At 44.4% G+C, this 19,177-nt stretch overlaps 1 protein-coding gene across 2 annotated transcripts in view; it reads left to right on the forward strand.

Annotated features, from left to right (window-relative positions):
* Positions 1-18,829, forward strand: part of LOC147604229 (uncharacterized protein At2g39795, mitochondrial-like) — a 21,482-nt gene extending 2,653 nt beyond the window's left edge. Inside the window, exon 4 of one of the 2 annotated variants that reach the window (XM_086795485.1) lies at positions 17,161-18,112. The gene's annotated coding sequence lies outside the window, so the exon portion shown is untranslated. Of the gene's footprint in view, positions 1-17,160; positions 18,113-18,338 lie in introns of those variants that run through there. The other variant, XM_086795484.1, reaches the window with a different exon arrangement.
* Positions 18,830-19,177: the final 348 nt, after the last annotated feature.

Here is a 19,177-nt window from a genome sequence, read left to right on the forward strand (position 1 = left end):
GAGAGACCCTCTTGGCAGACAGGAGACCGAGCCATGATGTATCTAGACAGAGGATCCTGACAGATTTCTTCGGCACCAGCACTAGCACCAGCAACCCAGCCCCCACACCTCCTGATACCTCCTCCATTGGGCCATCAGGGCATCGGCCACGCTCCCAGGGAGTCACCAGTGATAGACCAGTCATCTTATGTCGTGCTTGTTGGCCACGCCCACCAGGATCCTGACCACGACATCCTCACCATCGCCAGAGCCATTATTGCTCGGCATCGGAGGCGCCTACCTCGCTTCTACGACCTCTCCATTCTAGACAGCCCCATGGCGGAGATATTTGATCTGAGGAGAGGACAACACTTCAACTGATCAACATACATGGATCTACTTGATATACATTTTTCAGTATTTTCTACTCAGTATCATCTAGGAGTCTTACTTATAGTTCTTATAATTGTAAGACAATCAATTTATTGTACTTTTTAGTTTCATTTAGTTGTTCTCTTTGATGAGACACCAACTTTAGATGTACTCTCAGTTTTGGTCATTATGGCCTTTTAGAGACGTTAATATATCATTTCATTTCTCTCTCTCTCTCTCTCTCTCTCTCTCTCTCTCTTTATCATAGGCAGCCAGGGATAGACTCACACGAGGGTATGCAGCTCTGGCCATGCTAGAGAGACAATGTCATCAGGCACACTTCCAGGAGCCCCGCACGAAGGGGTGGTTGTTTGACACACTAGTCACCCTTGCTTTGATGTATGCTGTAGCAGTATGGGCTCGCGGCCCCGGACTCGGGAATATGAGCCTGAGAACTCCAAGTTGCAAAAAGAGCACCTCCATTTCTTACTGCCCCCACTACCAAATGTGCCAATTGCAGTAACATACTTCCAAAGAGGCTCAGGGACGGTGGTTTGGGCTTGAATGGGTTGATTAAAGGGGTTGCGGAAGCTGAAGGAGAAGAAAACATGATTGAATTTATCTAAATACTTGGTCTTTTTTTGTTTGAGGTGGGCGGTTTTGCTCGGATTGAAGAGTCTTTGAGCAAAGCCACTCGGGAGTCAACACAAAGTGAATGCATTTGCATCTAAGAGCTTGCTCTCTGATAGCATGGGCTAGTGTGAGAGAGTTTCTGAGATTAAGAGGGCAAGGACAAGGCTAAAAAATCACAGAGCGAGGGACATAGTCGAAGCAAAAGCAAGGCGGCTGGTTATTTGCTCCCTCTTCCTGCATGAAGAAAACTGATGTGCACAGAAGTGTATGTAGGCGAGTGAGTCTCTGTGTGGGACATGTGTGTGTAGGTAGGTGAGTCTGTGTGTGTGTCTGCAGAGAGAAGGGCGCGCCGCGTTGATTTGCGTAACGTTATCTTCAAACTCGACGTGCTTATTTGCACTGTGCTGATTTTTTAAATAAAAAAAACGTTGTCATTTTTTAAAAATGGGACCCAGCTTTATAAAAAAAACGTCGCCCAGCCCTGGGCGCGAGTCGTTTTTCTTGCAACCTAGGTATGGATTGCCATGTGTCAACCATACGAACATGTACGAACAATACGGATCTATTCTAACTTGTTGTCGAAAACCCTAAATTGATGTTAGAAACCCCAATTTTCAGTAGAAACCCTAAAAAATAGTAGAAATCCTAATTTTAGCAAAAACCCTAGCTTGGGACAAGTCCTTGCGTTAAAGAGTGTTCTACGTCAGGGATTTGCAAATTTGGTTGCCAAAAATGTTTTCGGACTTTTGATCGCGTGAAAGAGGCTTTTCGGGTTCGCTCGAACACTTGTGTGTATGTGAAGAGCACTTGTGAAGAGATTTTGTGAATACTTTGAAGACTCCACGTACAAGCAGACAGTTTCCACATGGATAAATTTTCTGACATTGCAACACTTCTTATAGATTTGCTTAAGGGCGTGAAGATGCCTTGGCAGAAAGTGTTCGTTATGGGCAAAGCACTGGAGGCATCCCATGCAATGAAGAAAGTTGCCTCCAAGTCTTTGGTTTCAAGTTGGCTTCATGGGATGATCTTTGGGGTGACAGAGTTGGCTTCATGGGATGATCCTTTTTGGGGTGATCCGTTAGCGGACATGCGAATTTCACATTGTGAAGTTTTCGTCCAAGTTGCAGCCAGTTGATACTAGGTTAATTGTTTCTATCTTTAGTGGTGCATATGCCCTATCAACTATCTTTTTGGTGTAATAATTCTTTCTATTTGTTATGATCCTTAGTGCTAGGCTTCATTATGGCTGAGTTTGCCCTATATCTTCGGAGCTCTAACAGAAACTCAGTACATAGATCTTTGTATGAATGTATGCTCTTATGTGTGTGTGTGTGTGTGTGTGGGAGCATATATTGATACTAAGTTCTACACCCACTATTGGGCACTGATGACGTTAGTGGGGATGTCGTAGTATCCAGTCCATACTATGCATGATGGAGTTGATGGTTTATTGTCTTGTGGATGACTACCATGAGGTTATAAATTTCACATTCTTATAAGGTGAATTTGGGCATGTTCTTGGATTCATCTAGGTATATATGATTACAGATGCCAACAATTTAGAAATAGGCATTGTCCTCCAGTAGGAAGGGCCAATGTTAGGATTATTTGTTGTATGCCGTGGCCCTGTGAGCCCCAGTTGAGGACATGTCAGGCACGAGCTATGTTGGTCATTCTCCAAGCCTTAGGTGTCAGGGTCAATCCCTTAATCCACTCGGAGAACAAGCATGTAGAAGTCATGTGAGGCTAGGCATGCATAACTCAGTCCTATAGTTGCATATAACACAAGCATATAGAAGCATGTAGGAGTTACATGTGCATGGGCCAGCCATGGGGCAGTCACAAGGCATGTTACATGCCTAAGAATTGATGCTAAGCATCATAGACTCCCCACACCTCATGTCGGCCAGCTATAAACAGTCCATACCAGCATATAATATAGTCGGCCAGCATCTAATGTTGGGCCAGCATTTAAAGCCATCATTAAATGCTAGGTGATGACATTTAATAGTTGTGGGCTGGAAAACTGGCCGACAATAGCATTCTAGAATTGACCAGCATCAAGACCACCTATAAGCTAAGGGGAAGGGATACCAGAGGAGACAGTTGAGATAGATAATGGCATAGGCCTATGTGAATCCATTAGCTTAGGGGAACATGCCACTTACTCAAAGAAAAGCAAAGAAGGGTAAGAAAAAGAAGGTAATGGTACAACCCACTACAAGTCTTAGCAATTGATTGCACCAAAACCATAGAGGAAAAGCAAGAAGGAAGGAAGCACAAGTGAGGAGAACACACAACCCATACCAGTACAGGAGCTACCCTCAGCATGGTTGGAGGAAAAGATAGGATATTTTCCTATCAAGTCAGCCCCATACTTGGACCCAAAACTACTGGAAGACTTGGCCACACCAGTGGAGGAGATGTTTGGGATTTAGTTGACTTGCCTTTTTGCAAGAAGGCTATTGGTATGAAGTGGGTCTACAAGATCAAGAGAAAGTTTGATGGTAGCATTGATTGCTACAAAGCTTGATTTGTTGCAAAGGGCTATGCACAACAGAAGGGCATAGATTATGATGAGATCTTTGCACCCACATCTCTTATGACTACCATTAGGTGTATCATTGCTATGGCAAGCCGCAACACTGTTAGAATTTTGTGCATCTCTGTGTGTGGGAATTGGCCCTTTTATTTGGGGATTATGTATTTTTCTCATATTTATGCTAGTTGTGGGTTGTTAGCTAGTTCATGTGTAGTTAGCCAGCTTTTGGCCTCCTTATATAAAGGCCTCCACTCATCACGTGTTTTGTATCCAATCCCAAGCACACATTGTAATGCTCATCTGTTGGCAATCACTGCCTCTAATCAATAAAGTGATCTTGTCTACAATCTCTCTCTCTCTCTCTCTCTCTCTCTCTCTCTCTCTCTCTCTCTCGTTGATGCTTCTGCATGTGCATACTCCAACATGGTATCAGACGTCTAGGTCCCGGCTCCCATTATCTGCGTTTTGATCCCCTCCTCTCTCCTGCATTTTTGGAAGCAGTAGGTGGCTGCGTTTTCTGCTGAACATGCGTTTTCTCCATGCCTCTATACATCAGCGTTTTTTTCTCCTGTGGCGCTCTTGCCCTGTGCAACCACTGCAAGGCAACAAGGTCTTAAATACACCAACATTTAACGGACAACATGCTCAACATTTAGTAGTGAATCAATTTCAATCCACATTTTTTAAAAGTTTTGAGATATGCTATCAATTTGCATGTCGGACTATCCGGCTTTATTGACGGACTATTTGGAGGCTATGCAGCTTCCGTCAAGTTAAGCAAAAAGGGATGTCACGTGCATCCTGCACTTGGATGCCACGTGGACATATCTAAACAAGAAGGTACAAGACTTGGAGTGGAAACTGGTCCCATGTGAGCCCACTCTGGGACGAGTTAACTAGGCTTCCACTCTACGCGTTTGAGGCCAGGTGTATATTGTCTTGCACATGAAGCAATGCCAGTTTGTACTGTGAGTCTCCCTTTGTAATGATGTCAGATGATTTGCGTGTTGGGTTTGCAACTGGACACCAGGCGTTTGTAGAAGCATGTAGGAAGGGGTCCAGCCCATAGGGCTACCCTAGAAGAGGGCATTTTGCTCTTGCATTGGGTTTTGGGTAGGCTTAGGCTACCCAAGAGGGGCCAGGACTTGCCCACCAGCCCAAGGTGGTGCTGGGCAGGCTGTTCGCCAGCCCAAGAAGGCTTGGCCAGGCAGCCGACTGGCCTATGAGCCAGCCCAGCCAAGTGGCTAGGCTTGGGCGCTGCCCAACACCCAGTTGGCCAGGCCAAAAGGCTGCCCAGCACCTAATCGGCCAAGCCCAGGCGCTGCCCAGCAGCATGTGCAGGGTGGCCAGTGGGCAGCAGTGTGAAACGAATGATTAAAAAGGGCATTTATTGCTTTTGGACGAGGTCGTGAGGCTTCCAGCAGAGGCCGACCAGCATAGATAGTGGGTATAAAAACCCAAGACCAGAATTGAGTCTAGCATCTCATTATTCACAAAGGGTTGCTGTGTTCCAAGGGCCAGGACAGCCAAGGGGAAGTGCTCAGCCAAGGTGAAGAAGTGCAGGTCAAGAACTTGTCTTTATTTCAGATTTACATCATTTTAATAAAGCAAATACACTATTCGTGGTGGGGGCCCTACAGAGGGTATTATGGTGCATTTGCTTTATTGAATGAGTAGACTACGAGACTGCCGGTTGTAAATAATCAGGACTGAATTGACTTGAGTACCTTCCCTTGGCGCTGAGATAGTATTCAGCCTGAAGATAGTCCCTTTATCTACACTCCACCTTGCAGATATGATGATGTGCATGTAAGAATTCATAGATTCATAAGTTCGTAAAGAAGAAATATGTATCATTCATGTTGATGTTGGGCGTTAGCGAAAAGGTCAGTTGTATACATGTGGGTAGGGGGTATGATTGTTCTCTAAAGTTTGGGCAAAGGCTAAATGCCAGATTGTATTTGAAATATAAAAGATGTATTTTGATAAACTTAGCCATCTCTAGGTAGGCAGAAGTTTGGCTCACATAGCTTGTACGAGTTAAATACTCCTTGGTAATTCAATATTTTGGGTGGGGTGTGTGTGTGTGTGTGTAAGGTCTCCACAAACCAGAGCCCATGCCCAAGGATCAACTGTTCTAGAACTGAAACCCTAACGAGGTTTCAGACCCAACATTGTACGCATCGCGTGACCGCGATAGATTGTGGCTAGCAACTCACCACCCAACCATAGGTTGAGTACCTCGAGAGTCGAATCACCTCCAAGCCTTAGTTTTGATTGCTACCGCGAGCCTATTTGGTACCGATGGCACCAACCTAGTGTCCCATACCACTAGGCCGAACCACCCACCTTGCAGCTCCATGGCCATGAGGTCTTGCACGCCCCTGGTAGCCTTCTGTCTACCTTGTGGATACTTCAATAACTCATAAGTGTGGCTATTATTGGACCTTGCTTTATTTATAAGCTTTTAGCCATTATGAGGTCTAGGCTATTAATTATAAGCTCGTGTGAGAGCATATCTTGATACAGAGTTCTACACCCACTATTGGGCACTGATGACGTTAGTGGGGATGTCGTAGTATCTAGTCCATACTATGCATAATGGAGTTGATAGTTATATAGTCTTGTGGGTTGACTATCATGAGTATGTAACATGCACGTTCCTAAAAGGTGAATTTGGGCTTGTTCTTGGATTCATCTAGGTATATATATATAAATTATAAGCTCTTATCCAATCTACACCTCATCGTGCTAGCGCCCTTGGTCTACATGTGAACCCTTGAGAGGTCCCTACGTCCTAGCCAAGCCTTAACCCTAACCTGGGTTAGTCCACGTCCCTAGCCCTAACCCTAGGCCTATTGAGACATAACATACTTCACTCTTTCTATTTAATTCACGCCCTCGCAAATGCATAAGGAGACAAGCCTACGTGCGAATCCGTGGATCTCGACATCCGTCCATAGCATCCACTCAAGTCTACTGTCTTTCACCTAGGCCAATGTAAGACTCCTCTTGTAGACCATGCTACAAAGATCCAATTGCTTACCGTTAATCCAACTCTCATCCAAGAGCTTAGTCTCAATAGGACATCTAGTCTTAAAGTGCAACAAGCTCTACCATAACAACCCTAGCACAGCCCCACAGCACAACTTAACTGTCATACCTATTGGCATCCTACATTAGTTGTTGGCAAACACTAGTTGACTTAATGCACAAACAAGTCCTAGTGCGATGTACTTCCAGTACAAAATTCCAATTACAAGATCTCCTTTGTCCAATTCTCATCTAAGATTGAATGGAGATTGTGTTTTCACACATAACCAACAAATTCTCACGTCTACTCTATGGAAAGCATAAAACTCCCCATCAATTTCTACGTATGCTCCATGTCCTCAAACAACCTGAAGACAACATACGGCTTTTAGCTACTTTTCACCACACCAAATTGGAATGAACTTAAGGTTACCAAAAGTCCACGCAATTCCATTAATAGACGTCTTGAAGGACAATGGTTATAATGTTAGACATCATCCCCTTCTTGCTGGCTTTCTGTTTGGTGTCCTATTTTAGCCTCTAGGGCTGACCATGTTAGCTAGAGGGGCTAGTCACCCCTCACATATGTTTTCCCATATTATTCCCCATTTTATGGTGTCTTGGATATTTATTCCAGTCGTGGACATTTACCCAGTCGTGTGGATGCTAGTCGGCTGCCTTCATATGGGCATATATATAGCTGGCTTTCCTCCCTCATTCTTCATTGCTTGCTTAGCATTGTTTGCTGCAGTCCCTCACATACGAGGTTTTCTCCCCTCTTGCTTGGGACATGTATTCCTTTGGATGATGATATTGAGAGCAGGTTCTCACCTGTATTTCCTCTCCATCTCTCTCTCTCTCACTCTCTTTCCTGTGTTTCCACTTTCCCTTCTTCTGCTTCACATTCTATCATGGTATCAGAGCGCTGGTGATCTTCAGTGTTGGATGCTCCCTCCTCTCCCTCTTGCGTTTTTAGCAAGGTGGACAGATCTTGCGTTTTTTTTTCCTCAGCATTGCCACTGGTCGCCTGCTTCTTCCAGGCGTTTCTTCTCAGCAGCCCATGGTCTTTCTTCATCAGTTTGACCTTTGAGAAGCTCTTTCACACTTGTTTTCTGCACTGTTTTCAGGGCAGCAGCACCTAGTGTGCTGCGTTTTTCTAGAGGTGGTTTCTACAAGTAGTTTTCAGCATTTTCTTCAGCATCAACCCCCCCCCTCCCCCCCCCTTTTCCCCTGTAGTGCTGGCCGCCTATTCTGTGCAAGCCAGTAGTAGCAGCCTACATGCTGCGTTTTTTCTCCTACAGGGTTTCTAATGCTGATTTGCTGATCTGAGGCTTGGGTGTACCTATTTCTTATGCGTTTCGAGAATTTGCCCTTTCTATTGTCCCGAATACCTCTGCGTTTTCAGATTTGCAGCCGTGGTTGTTGCATTTTTCCGGACTGATTTATGCTGGTAGCTCTACCTTCACTTGGGCTTCATCCGTTGGACGCGAAGGTACCTTCTCTTCAGTGTTTTTCCTCATAGGAGGTGTGGACACTGGTTGGCCTGAATTTTCAGGTTTGTAGCCCTTGTTTGGTTGCATTTTTTTCTCCAGTGAACATAGATCACTTGCAGAGGGGGTTTTTTTTTGGGATTGTGGCTTTGGAGGCAGTTTGGTACTTGAGGAGGATACCGAATTTCTGATTTCAGTCAGCGTTTTGCTGATTTTGGAGCATCTATACCTGTGTTTTGTTCCTGGCCTACACGGTTTTCCGGTTTCTTCATGTTCTTTGCCTTCTGTTGGCGGTGGAGTGCTGTTTTTGCTAGACAGCAGTGTTTTGGCTGCGTTTTACTTCCCAAAGGAGTTTTCTACACTCAGAGGGGGCCCATCTCCAGCTACTTCACTTGAGGATCAGTTTCGGGAGCTGTTTTGTATTTGTGGAGACTTTCTTCTGTGAGAGGAGTTTACAGATTTTGGAGGAGAGCAGTGATCTTTTCAGAGATCCTGAGCAGAGTTTATTTTGTCTGAGCCTGTGTTCTTTGCAGTGTTTGTAGAACAAGGAGGGTGTTTTGCCTATGAGGTGTGATCCTTTCACATGGATCACTTATTTGTTGCTGATTCTTGGGATGTGATTATACTTATGGAACAGTCTTCTACTATCAGTGATGCTTTTGAAGACTTTGTTACCATTGCAGTTTATATTCGTGCTTCCCTTCCTCATTGTGAGGAGTATACCTCTGCCTCTCTTTGTGATGCTTCTGAGACTGCCCCTCCCCTTGCCAGTTCTACAGGTTTGTTGTTTTGGAGGATGGACTTTTGGACCTGGTGGGATGCTTGGATTTGTGGTTGTTAACCATGCCTGGGGCATAGTGGTACTTCCAGAGTTTTTTGGATTTGGATTAGAATCAAGTTGGGCTTGTACCAGTCCGACGACATCTTTTTTCAGAGGGGGATGTGGAGTCCTCATCTGGCGATGCCCACCTTAGTGGAGTGTGCTTATGTACAACATTGGGCAACTCATGATACGGAGTTTGAGCAGATGGACCCTATCTTTTCTACAGAGTCTTTACATCTTGTGATGTCGACCTTTTCAGAGGATGCTTTTGTACAGCATTTGGCTACTCTTGGTACAGAGTTGGAGCAAATTGACTCTTATTTTTTTTTAGGGTTCCAGTGAGGAGCAGTTTGCTTCTCCCAAGATTGATTATCTACATGATCTGATCTTGGTTGGTTATGAGGTTTTTCATACCTTCTCCAGGTTGGATACACGACATTTGACTTCGGGGAGTGTTCTTACACTTGGGTTTGGAACCATTATTTGGAGCAGCACGTCGCAGCCTACATGGTTGTTTTCTTCCAGAGGGGCGGTGTACCTGGTAGCTTGTTCTGTTGCTTTTGTAGTTGAGTTGCTGAGGAGATTGCTTGTGGAGCTTTCTTGGTACCTGTTTCTGCAGTCTTTCATCTTTGATCGAGGACGACGTCTCTGGCTTCTTGGAGTTCACTCAGCATCCGGTGCTGAGAGGGGGTGCTGCTGGCTTCCTGTTTGGTGTCCTATTTTAGCCTCTAGGGTTGACCATGTTAGCTAGAGGGGCATATGGGAAAACATATGTGAGGGGTGACCATATTCCCAATTTTATGGTGTCTTGGATATTTATTCCAGTCGTGGACATTTACCCAGTCGTGTGGATGCTAGTCGGCTGTCTTCATATGGGAATATATATAGCTGGCTTTCCTCCCTCATTCTTCACTGCTTGCTTAGCATTGTTTGCTGCAGTCCCTTACATACGAGGTTTTCTCCCCTCTTGCTCGGGACATGTATTCCTTTGGATGATGATATTGAGAGCAAGTTCTCACTTGTGTTTCCTCTCCATCTCTCTCTCTCTCTCTCTCTCACTCTCTCCTGTGTTTCCACTTTCCCTTCTTCCGCTGCACATTCTACCATATAACACATTTCACCCCTAACATGTCAATGGGCTACACCCTATTTAACAAGTGGAAAGTCCACATGACTCCAAAGTCTTGGAATCAAAATAACCCCATGGAACACTGTCCATCCTAGAGTATCAAACGGTCCAACTGTCAATTGGTCTAGAAATTTAGTCCAAGGCCGAGAAGTTTCAAACTTCTCATCCCTCTCATGTATAATGCCGAGGCTGCCCCATGCATCAATATCATTTGGTCATCACGAGAGTGTGATGAATCATAAAATTTATAACCCTACGAGTACTATGCCAAAGCATAGAGTGTCCCAGACAAGAAAAACCCGTGAAGCCTAAGGAGATTCTACATGAGAATACACTATGGCATCCCATACCACCACAACACACCCCACATAAAACTCCCATTAGACATGATCATAGGTGGAATGAGCAAGCTCCTCTCTAAGAACCCATCCTTGAAGCAACCGAATTCCTCTTTGAACACCAAGGTCAAACCTTGGTCAACTTGACGGGGGTCAGCCTAATCCATGCAAAGTCAAGGATGAAAGAGCCTACCACCTACCACCTACCACCTAGTGGCGATTCGGATAACACGAATGATAAAACGAGGAAAGGCATGAATTAAAAAAAGCATAAGTGAGCTTTATCTTTTGCTAGAGCGGGAGGGGGCTTAATTTTTAAGCCCCAGCTTTTCGAAAAGCACAAAACTAAAGCAAGGATGCTTTCTTAAAAACTCAAATATCCCAATAAATTCAGTCTCACCGCTGCAAACTTCACTTCAGCCCTCTCATCCACCCTAAAATCCCTTCTTTAACCTTTCACTTCTTTTCAGCCCATAATGTGTCACCTTCCCTCACTGCTTTTCTTCGAGTTGGCACGCACGTTTCGTATGCACCGAAGATATGGGCAATAATTCCCTAAAGTCGACAATGACGACTTTAAGTGAGTGAATCCACCGGGATGGCTAGGATTTTACCCGCCACCAGCAATAAGGCTGGAAAGTAAACAGGAGCCCATTATCCCAAGATCCCCTGAGGGGGGATAGTATCGGGCCCAAGGTTGATGGGTGCTCCATGCCTTCACCAACCAATGTGCATGGAGTTGTCAAGTGGTGTCAGTAGAGTTTTGCTAAGTGGGATTGATGTCTGAATTCGCGCACACATTCATGGGTCCGAGAATGGCTCAATAATCTTGACTTCATAGACCCTAAGTCGTGATGCTTGTTTTCAAGTACAAGCCCTAATTTTGAATTTTTTGAGATCATTGGCAAACTGTGATGGAATCTAATTTGTTGCATGCTCTTACTCTTCCACATGAGTGGATAGTTCTTTTTAAAACGGTGAAGAGGTCATACTTGATTTTACCATGAACCCTTCGTGTTATCAGAATAGCCACTAGGTGGTAGGCGGTCTTGTCAAAAACTAGCTCCATGCCTTTGCCAACTTATGACTGTGAGATTGTCAAGTGGTGTCAAGAAGCTTTTGCTACGTGGGATTGAAGTCTGAATTCGCACACACATTGGTGGGTCCAAGAATGGCTCAATAGTCGCGACTTCATAGACCCTAAGTCGTGACACTTTTTTGTACAACCCCTAATTAATAATCTTTAGTTTTTCGAGGTCTTTGCCAAACTGTGATGGAATCTAATTTGTTGCATGCTTAGGTTTTCTTCTCCACCCGGCCCACACAATCACGTGTGCAACCAACCTGTACGCAGTCCTCTTTTGTGTCGGATTCTCTGCTCACTGTCCACACCACCTGCGTGACTTGTCCAGTCAACCTGTGCTGCCCAGCCCCCCTGCGTGCCCTGTCCAGTCCCTTGCGCCAAGGTTGATCCTCTATGCCGCCTAGGTGCCCTATATGCTAGGGTTTGGCCGCCTATGGGCAGGCCTTCCTGCCCTTGGTGCCCCTTTGCACTACTGGCCGGTCAAGGCTGGTCTATGCGCAGGCCATTTGGCCGCCTTGCATGGGCCTGGTTTAGGTGCCTTGACTGGCCCCCATATGCTCCACTCTTGGCCGACCATAAGCCTTAGCCGGCAGCCCCACTTCTGGACACCCACTACAAATAGGACCAGCCTGTGGGCGCCATGCTTCAGGGCTGCCACGGGACTGCACATATCTTGCCTAATGCAACACGCGGAACATCTGCCTGACTTAAGAAGAACTGTGCAAAACACAAAGATAAACATAGAGAAGAGAGAGATGTTGTCTTTATATATGTATCAATATGTACATAGGTCCTAGCCAATCATGGCCTCCAAAAGCTAATATCTATGCCTATGACCTGTCCCACCTATGAGGGATCGGATGAATACACAATGAACTGCACTTGCCTATTTATAGGCTCATGGAATTGCCCCTACTAGTACCTGATTGTTGGCGGTTAGGTCCTTGGACAACAAAACACCAAAAATCCCATAAACAGATTGGTTAATGCCTAAAAAAGGCTCCCAATTCTATCTAAAATAGAGGGTTAAGTTGTTAGAGGTCATCTCCTGTCTAGATTTATACACCAGGGCCTTTGTTGTGGGTGTGCCCGCCCTTATGAGGTGTTTTCCCATTTTTCCCCACTCTCCGTATTTTTCCCCTATTTTTTCCCATTTTTCTGAGGCTTGGGAGGACTGCCAGGTGATGCCAGGAGCACCCCAGTGCTGGCCGACTCCATGTTGATCAGTCGTGGGCTACTGGGCTGCTGGCCGACTGGATTTCATCAGTCGTGGGCACCTGTTTGCTGGCCGACTGCATTTATGCAGTCGTGGGACCTTTTTATCAGTCGTGGGCATTCTTTCTGCTGGCCGACTGCCCTTCCAGGGAGGTATATATAGGCCCCCAGCCCCCATACCTTATTTGTATCATTTCTCGGGATCTTCTTGTGTATATCAGAGCAGAGTTACACGCCTACATCTCTCTCTCTCTCTCTTGTGTTGTTTTTCTGCCTGTGTTTTTTGCTCGTGTTCCCAGATCTGGTCATCATCTCCGCTGCGTATTCTGACATGGTATCAGAGCCCTAGGCTCTAGATAGTTCTTGGGATTTGTGTGAGCAAGAGGGGGACTGTTTTGTGGCTGATTGGTGGACTGTTTTGGGCTGTTCGGGAAGAGAAGGTGCAAGAGGAAGGCGGGCTGATTTGCTGGATAGCCACTTGCAGGTTTTAGTTCTTCTTTGTTCCCACCCACCCACCCTTTTCAGAGTACATCCCCGCTATGGCAGATCTGTTTGAGATGGCCGAGAGACATGTGAAGATCCCGACACTCCCCACGTTCCCGGTGGACCGTCAGTTGGACGGGAGTAACTACGGCATATGGAAGGTTATGATGGAATCTGTTCTCGAGTCTTACGACCTCGCCGATTTCATCATTGTTGGGGTTCCACGGCCGGAAGTTGAGGAAGGGGAGTTACCGTCGATCCGAAAGTGGCTGGCTGTCCAGCAAATCAGCCCGCCTTCCTCTTGCACCTTCTCTTCACGAAGTCGCTCTCTCAGGATTTGCTCAGGCGGCACCCCAGCTCCCAGTGGTTGGTCACACAGCCAGGAGCTGAGAGGGGGTGTTAGAAGTCATCTCATGTCTAGATTTATACACCAGGGCCTTTGTTGTGGGTGTGCCCGCCCTTATGAGGTGTTTTCCCATTTTTCCCCACTCTCCGTATTTTTCTCCTATTTTTTTCCATTTTTCTGAGGCTTGGGAGGGCTGCCAGGTGATGCCAGGAGCACCCCAGTGCTGGCCGACTCCATGTTGATCAGTCGTGGGCTACTGGGCTGCTGGCCGACTGGATTTCATCAGTCGTGGGCACCTGTTTGCTGGCCGACTGCATTTATGCAGTCGTGGGACCTTTTTATCAGTCGTGGGCATTCTTTCTGCTGGCCGACTGCCCTTCCAGGGAGGTATATATAGGCCCCCAGCCCCCATACCTTATTTGTATCATTTCTCGGGATCTTCTTATGTATATCAGAGCAGAGTTACACGCCTACATCTCTCTCTCTCTCTTGTGCTGTTTTTCTGCTTGCGTTTTTTGCTCGTGTTCCCAGATCTGGTCATCATCTCCGTTGCGTATTCTGACATAAGTATGTCCACATCTGTGCATGTGACATCCCCTCCTATTAAGCTTGATGATGGGAATCCAATTGATCTTGGATGACTCACACTATCTCTTTACTCCATGCGGACTCCATCCTTGGCATCTTGCTACAAAAACTTGAGGCACTCTTGATCACTTGGATCTTGTCTTGAAAAACCTTTTGCTGCAACCTTGGGTTGCTCCAATCTCTAATGCTCTGTTCTGCGTTGAGAAATATGCACCTATTCTTCGTGTCCCCTCCTTGGGCTGAAAACTTGTACCTTTCTTGGGCTGAGAGAAAGAGAGTGGTAAAGCCCCATGCAAATGTGTATTGTGCTACATCAAGCACAATATGGATGGTAGAATGGCCCTAGGGCCATTCTAAAGCACATTATGTGGGGGCTTCATATCCCACGATACCCACTCGGGGGCTTTATATCCCATGGTTGACTTCATGTTGGCACCATTGGGATACATGTATCAATTCAACACCTCTAGAACTTCTACGAGGCTCTGATACCAATGTAACGTGCGGAAGAAGTGCTTGCCCTGTGCAGAGTTCTCTCTCTCTTTCTTTCTTTCTTTCTTTGTGGATGCGGTTGTTACAACCCCACAAATCTTCTAAACATAAAACCATCTTGTATAAATAGCTAGTACACATGGATTTATTAATAATAACCTTAGCCACATGTATTAGCTTGCTTTGTCCTAATCCCAGGGCTCCCCTAACCTTGATGTGGGAGTTGAGCTAGCTTGCACCCATCTTAGGGGGTTTGTACTAATCACTTGTGTTGAGGAGATTTGTGGGGTTGTAACAGCGGTTCAAGGGTGTGATCTCTTAAATCTGTGCTTAATTGTGTTAATAGTATAAGCAATGGCCAATGAGGTGATAGCTCAAGTGGTGAAGGTGTTTGCCTAGGACCAAGAGGTCCTGGGTTCAAAACCCCCCTTGGTGCTTCCTCGGCGGCATCACCTACGTGCAGATAAATAAGTGCCTACGGGCGGTGAAAAATTGGTAACTATGGGAGGATCTTGGGCCAAAGGCCAGTTGAAAAAATAAAATAAAATAGTATAAGCAATGAGAGTGAAACTCCCCAAGGTCAGTTATAGTTATCAGAGCATAAATTTTCCTACCAGTTTGGAAGAGTAAAAACATACTAGCCTCATATACACCCTTATCTAGCAAGATCCACATGCGGGATGAGGAAGATTCTTGCATTCGAAAGTGCAAGTCATTGACTGTTGGGTATTTTGGAGTTAGTTGGTGTGAACACTCTCTTTGAATGTGAACATCCCTTATTTGGTTTTGGTCAAAAGTTAAGGCTTGATGCCTATAAAAGCATGTACTTGGGTGGTTCCATAACATTGAGCATCATTTGACACCTCTTCTTGTGAGGGTAATGTTCAAGATGCCATATGTGATAGAAAAACTCAGCTGAAGCAAATAATACTTCCACATATACCATAAATCCAAAACACTGGTGAAATACAAACTCGAGCAGCTATATAATCGGTGTAGAACAATCGAGACAGCTTTAGGCACCCATCCCAGGCACTATGAACAAGTCGGGCAGCAACACCACGGGCAACCAAAACAAGTGGGGGCAGCACCAATAGAGGTGGTACAATAGGTACAAAATTTGGAACAACAAGTTCATGGGTTGGTACAAGTACAGTCGTTGGTACAACAAGTACAATGGTGGTACATCAAGTACAGAGGTTGATTTAGCAAGTATAATGGTTGGTACAATAAATATAATGGCTCAAGTACAATGGCAATATAGCAATAGCTCATGAGAGTCCCAAATCTATAAATTGGAGCACTCTCTCCATTTGAGTAGGCTCCATTGTTGCAAACTAGCCTCTACCATGTTGGCTGCTCCCATTCTTGTCTACGACACTCTATGGGGAGTCTCTACACTACTTCATTGTCCTCTACTATACCTTTCTAGCTTTTCTATGGCAGTATTCTTTCTATATTAGGAGCACTTGCCATTGTACTTGTTAGAATGGCAAGTAAAAGCTATAATGGCAAGTGGAGAGCTGAGGTGACAAGTGTGAGCCACTTGTCTCACTTTGATCTACAATCCTGTCACATGTCCCAATTTAAGGAAATGGTCCCCCCAAAAACCTCATCTCTAAAACTATTTCAACTCGTAGATCTTCTGTCAAAGGTGCGTCAGCAAGCTCCACCATTTGCTTAGCTTATGGATGTAATGACGCAAATGGAATTTCCATTGGGGGTTGTCCAAAAATAGTTTTTAGGAGGCTGAGTCTGCCCTTCGCCTTGATAGAAACTCAGCTCATTGGTCTTTGTATAAAAATTGAGTTGTCTTGGTTAGGATAAATTTTTTATATGTAAGCCTACACTACACCTACTCTTGGGCACTGATGACGTGAGTAGGGATGTCGTAGCACCTAGTCCATGCTATGCACGATGGAGTTGATCTTATACTAAAGCTCACACTTTTGTATTCTTATCTTTGCTTGTTTTGTTTTAGTGAATTAGTCATTTAAAGTTTGTTTTGTCGTCGCTAATTAGACATCAAAATTTGTTTAGCTTGTTTGTTAGAAATTCTTTTGTTGTGGTTCAATAAAGAATTTGTGTGTATGTGGGTGTGTGTGATTTATTTATGTATTTGTCTAGTTTTGCAAGTTATTATTATTATTATTATTTCTTCTCGGATGTTCTATATTAAGCTTTATTATTTTTGATTTGTTTGTTTTTAGTGATTCTCTTCTTTCTTTTAAAATTGTTTGTAAATTCAGATTCATTTGGCCTTATGATGATGCTATATATATTTGTTTGTATTCCACCTTACTAGAAATGTATGTGAGCACCATGTATTACCATGTTTCAATGCTAGATCTCTCCCAAATGCTCGGGAGCTCCCAATGCCCATTTATGTGTCCAAAAAACCACCTCGGGCGCCTAGATCAAGCTTCGGACGTTAGATCTTTTGAACTGGATAATCCCCCATTCCCAAAGCTTGTACATTAATGCATATTGGGGCGTCCCGAAATATGCTAGACCCCTTTTCACATTGGAAATGTCCAGGCTTGTGACAGAGTGTTTAATTGTGTTAATACTATAAGCCGTGAGTGTGAAACCCCCCGTGGCCGGTTTCAGGAATCGGAGTTGCAAATGGTGATACTTGGTCGGATAAATACCGACGGTGTTTGCTTTTGGTAACGGATGCTATCACAAGTCAATGCACATTGTGAAGACTGTTATAATGAAATGAGAAGTGGCCAACCGTGACTGCATGTGCTGATGTGCAGTTTGTGCAGTGTGTCTGTACAGCCATACAGCTCACATTGGAGTGCTGAGGGGGAGATGGAAGTTTATGCTTTTTTGCAAGGGGGGCTCATATATGATTTATGGGAAGGCTGGTTCTCTTTTATAAATCAAAAATTCAGTTGAAAATCGTGAGCAAGAAAGCTAATGAACATAAATCTAACTTACCTTATTGTATGAAAAGAAATCAACTTGTCAATTTTCCCACACTTCTTACTTATGAGGTGCCTCCACACATGACCCACAATCATGCATGACCTTGTCCAGAATAAAGAGCTTACACATGCACAAACAACATAGGTCTTCCATCTTACAAAGTATTGACTTCAATGGCCTCTTTAGTTGCCCATTCACAGGGGTTGCCTACTCCCACAAGTTGTCCATTCACAGGTGTTTCAATTTGAACTTTTTACCATTCACGATCCCAAAAAAGATATCTATTGTCCCATTCATGATCCAGAAGAGACGTCATTGTAGTGTCACTAATGGTGAAATTCAGACAAGAGGTCATCTCTTGGAGTGTCCCTATGGGTAATAGTGAACTTCTCGAATTCTGATCACAACGTGGAGAGAAGAAGATAACTTACCTTGTACTATATGTTCTGCAATATCAAAACTTGACCTTGTACTACATTTTCACACCCCTTGATGGCACTCGTAAAATTTCTAATGAGTGATTATCTTCTTATTAGCACTAACCAGTCAGTAAAAGCATGTCTTTTATTAGTGTGAAACCCTTTGCCATAAGCTTTGGTAAAATATACAACACTCGGGGGTTGCTGAATTTCTTACAGGAGTCAAATGTCAAATGGAATGTATAAGGGCCACATCAGCCTGCCATGTTTTAGTCAACGTGTACTTTGGCATTGCTTTGAAAATGAATGATTGCTACTTCATGAACACTTTACCTTCTGAAGGTTTTAGGCTGAGGTTAAAACTCGATCTTCAATGAAAGCAGTTTTATATGACAACCTTTTCTCTTTTTTTCTTGTATGCCATTTCCTGTGCAGGTTGCTCCACAACTTTTGGGGCTGGTTTTTTGCATGTTGATACTTTGGTGGGCCTTTTCTTTATCATGAGTTTCATCAATGTTTTCGTAGCATTTACTAGCTTGAGCACTAGCTTATTAGATATTGAAGTTGTATGAGCATGGGCACCTGTATCACGGCCATTTGCTGGAATTGAGGATCTGGCTTTTGTTGAAGGAAATGGCCACGATGCTTCTTGCAAGAAACAGACCTAGGGTAGATATAAGGGTGTTTCCTTGAGAACAAAAACAAGAGTAGGGAATTTGTACGTCCACTCAGGATTTCCACTGTTTACAACAAGAACTCAAAGATGAGTGCTAAATCAGAGCTAAAAGAGAGGCCTGTTCCAGTGGGCCAATTCGAGTTGGCTCTGACACATCTAGCTTAGTGTGTGGATTGATGCCTATGAAGTATTTACCCTCAAAAAATTTTGACCATTCTTATAAGGTATATAGTAGAAGTTCTTTGATATCTTTAAGTTGTGATCTATTGTTTAACACGTACAAAGAAAGTAGAAATTCTCAGTTAAATGATTAGTTGATGAATGTGATTGTGAAAGAACAGGGAACAGGTAGTTGCAAATGCTGCTGCTGCTACTACTCTGTGCGTGTCTGTGTGTGTGCATGCGTGTCTCATATCAGGAGTTTTGTTTGCTTTCAGTGTGAAACATGCCTGCTACACAGCTTGCCATTGACCAAGACAAAAAGAGCCTTGACTCAGTCCATTGCAGGCCTTCCAATCTCTTCACATTAAAATGCAAGGTTGATATCAGCCTTATATCAACTGCTCAAGTGACACTTCCGGTTACCCTTCAGATTTAA

This window comes from Cibotium barometz, chromosome 62 (assembly GCF_041138505.1).
Source record: "Cibotium barometz isolate CiBa-2024 chromosome 62, ASM4113850v1, whole genome shotgun sequence".
In the NCBI taxonomy this organism is placed as follows: Eukaryota; Viridiplantae; Streptophyta; class Polypodiopsida; order Cyatheales; family Cibotiaceae; genus Cibotium; species Cibotium barometz.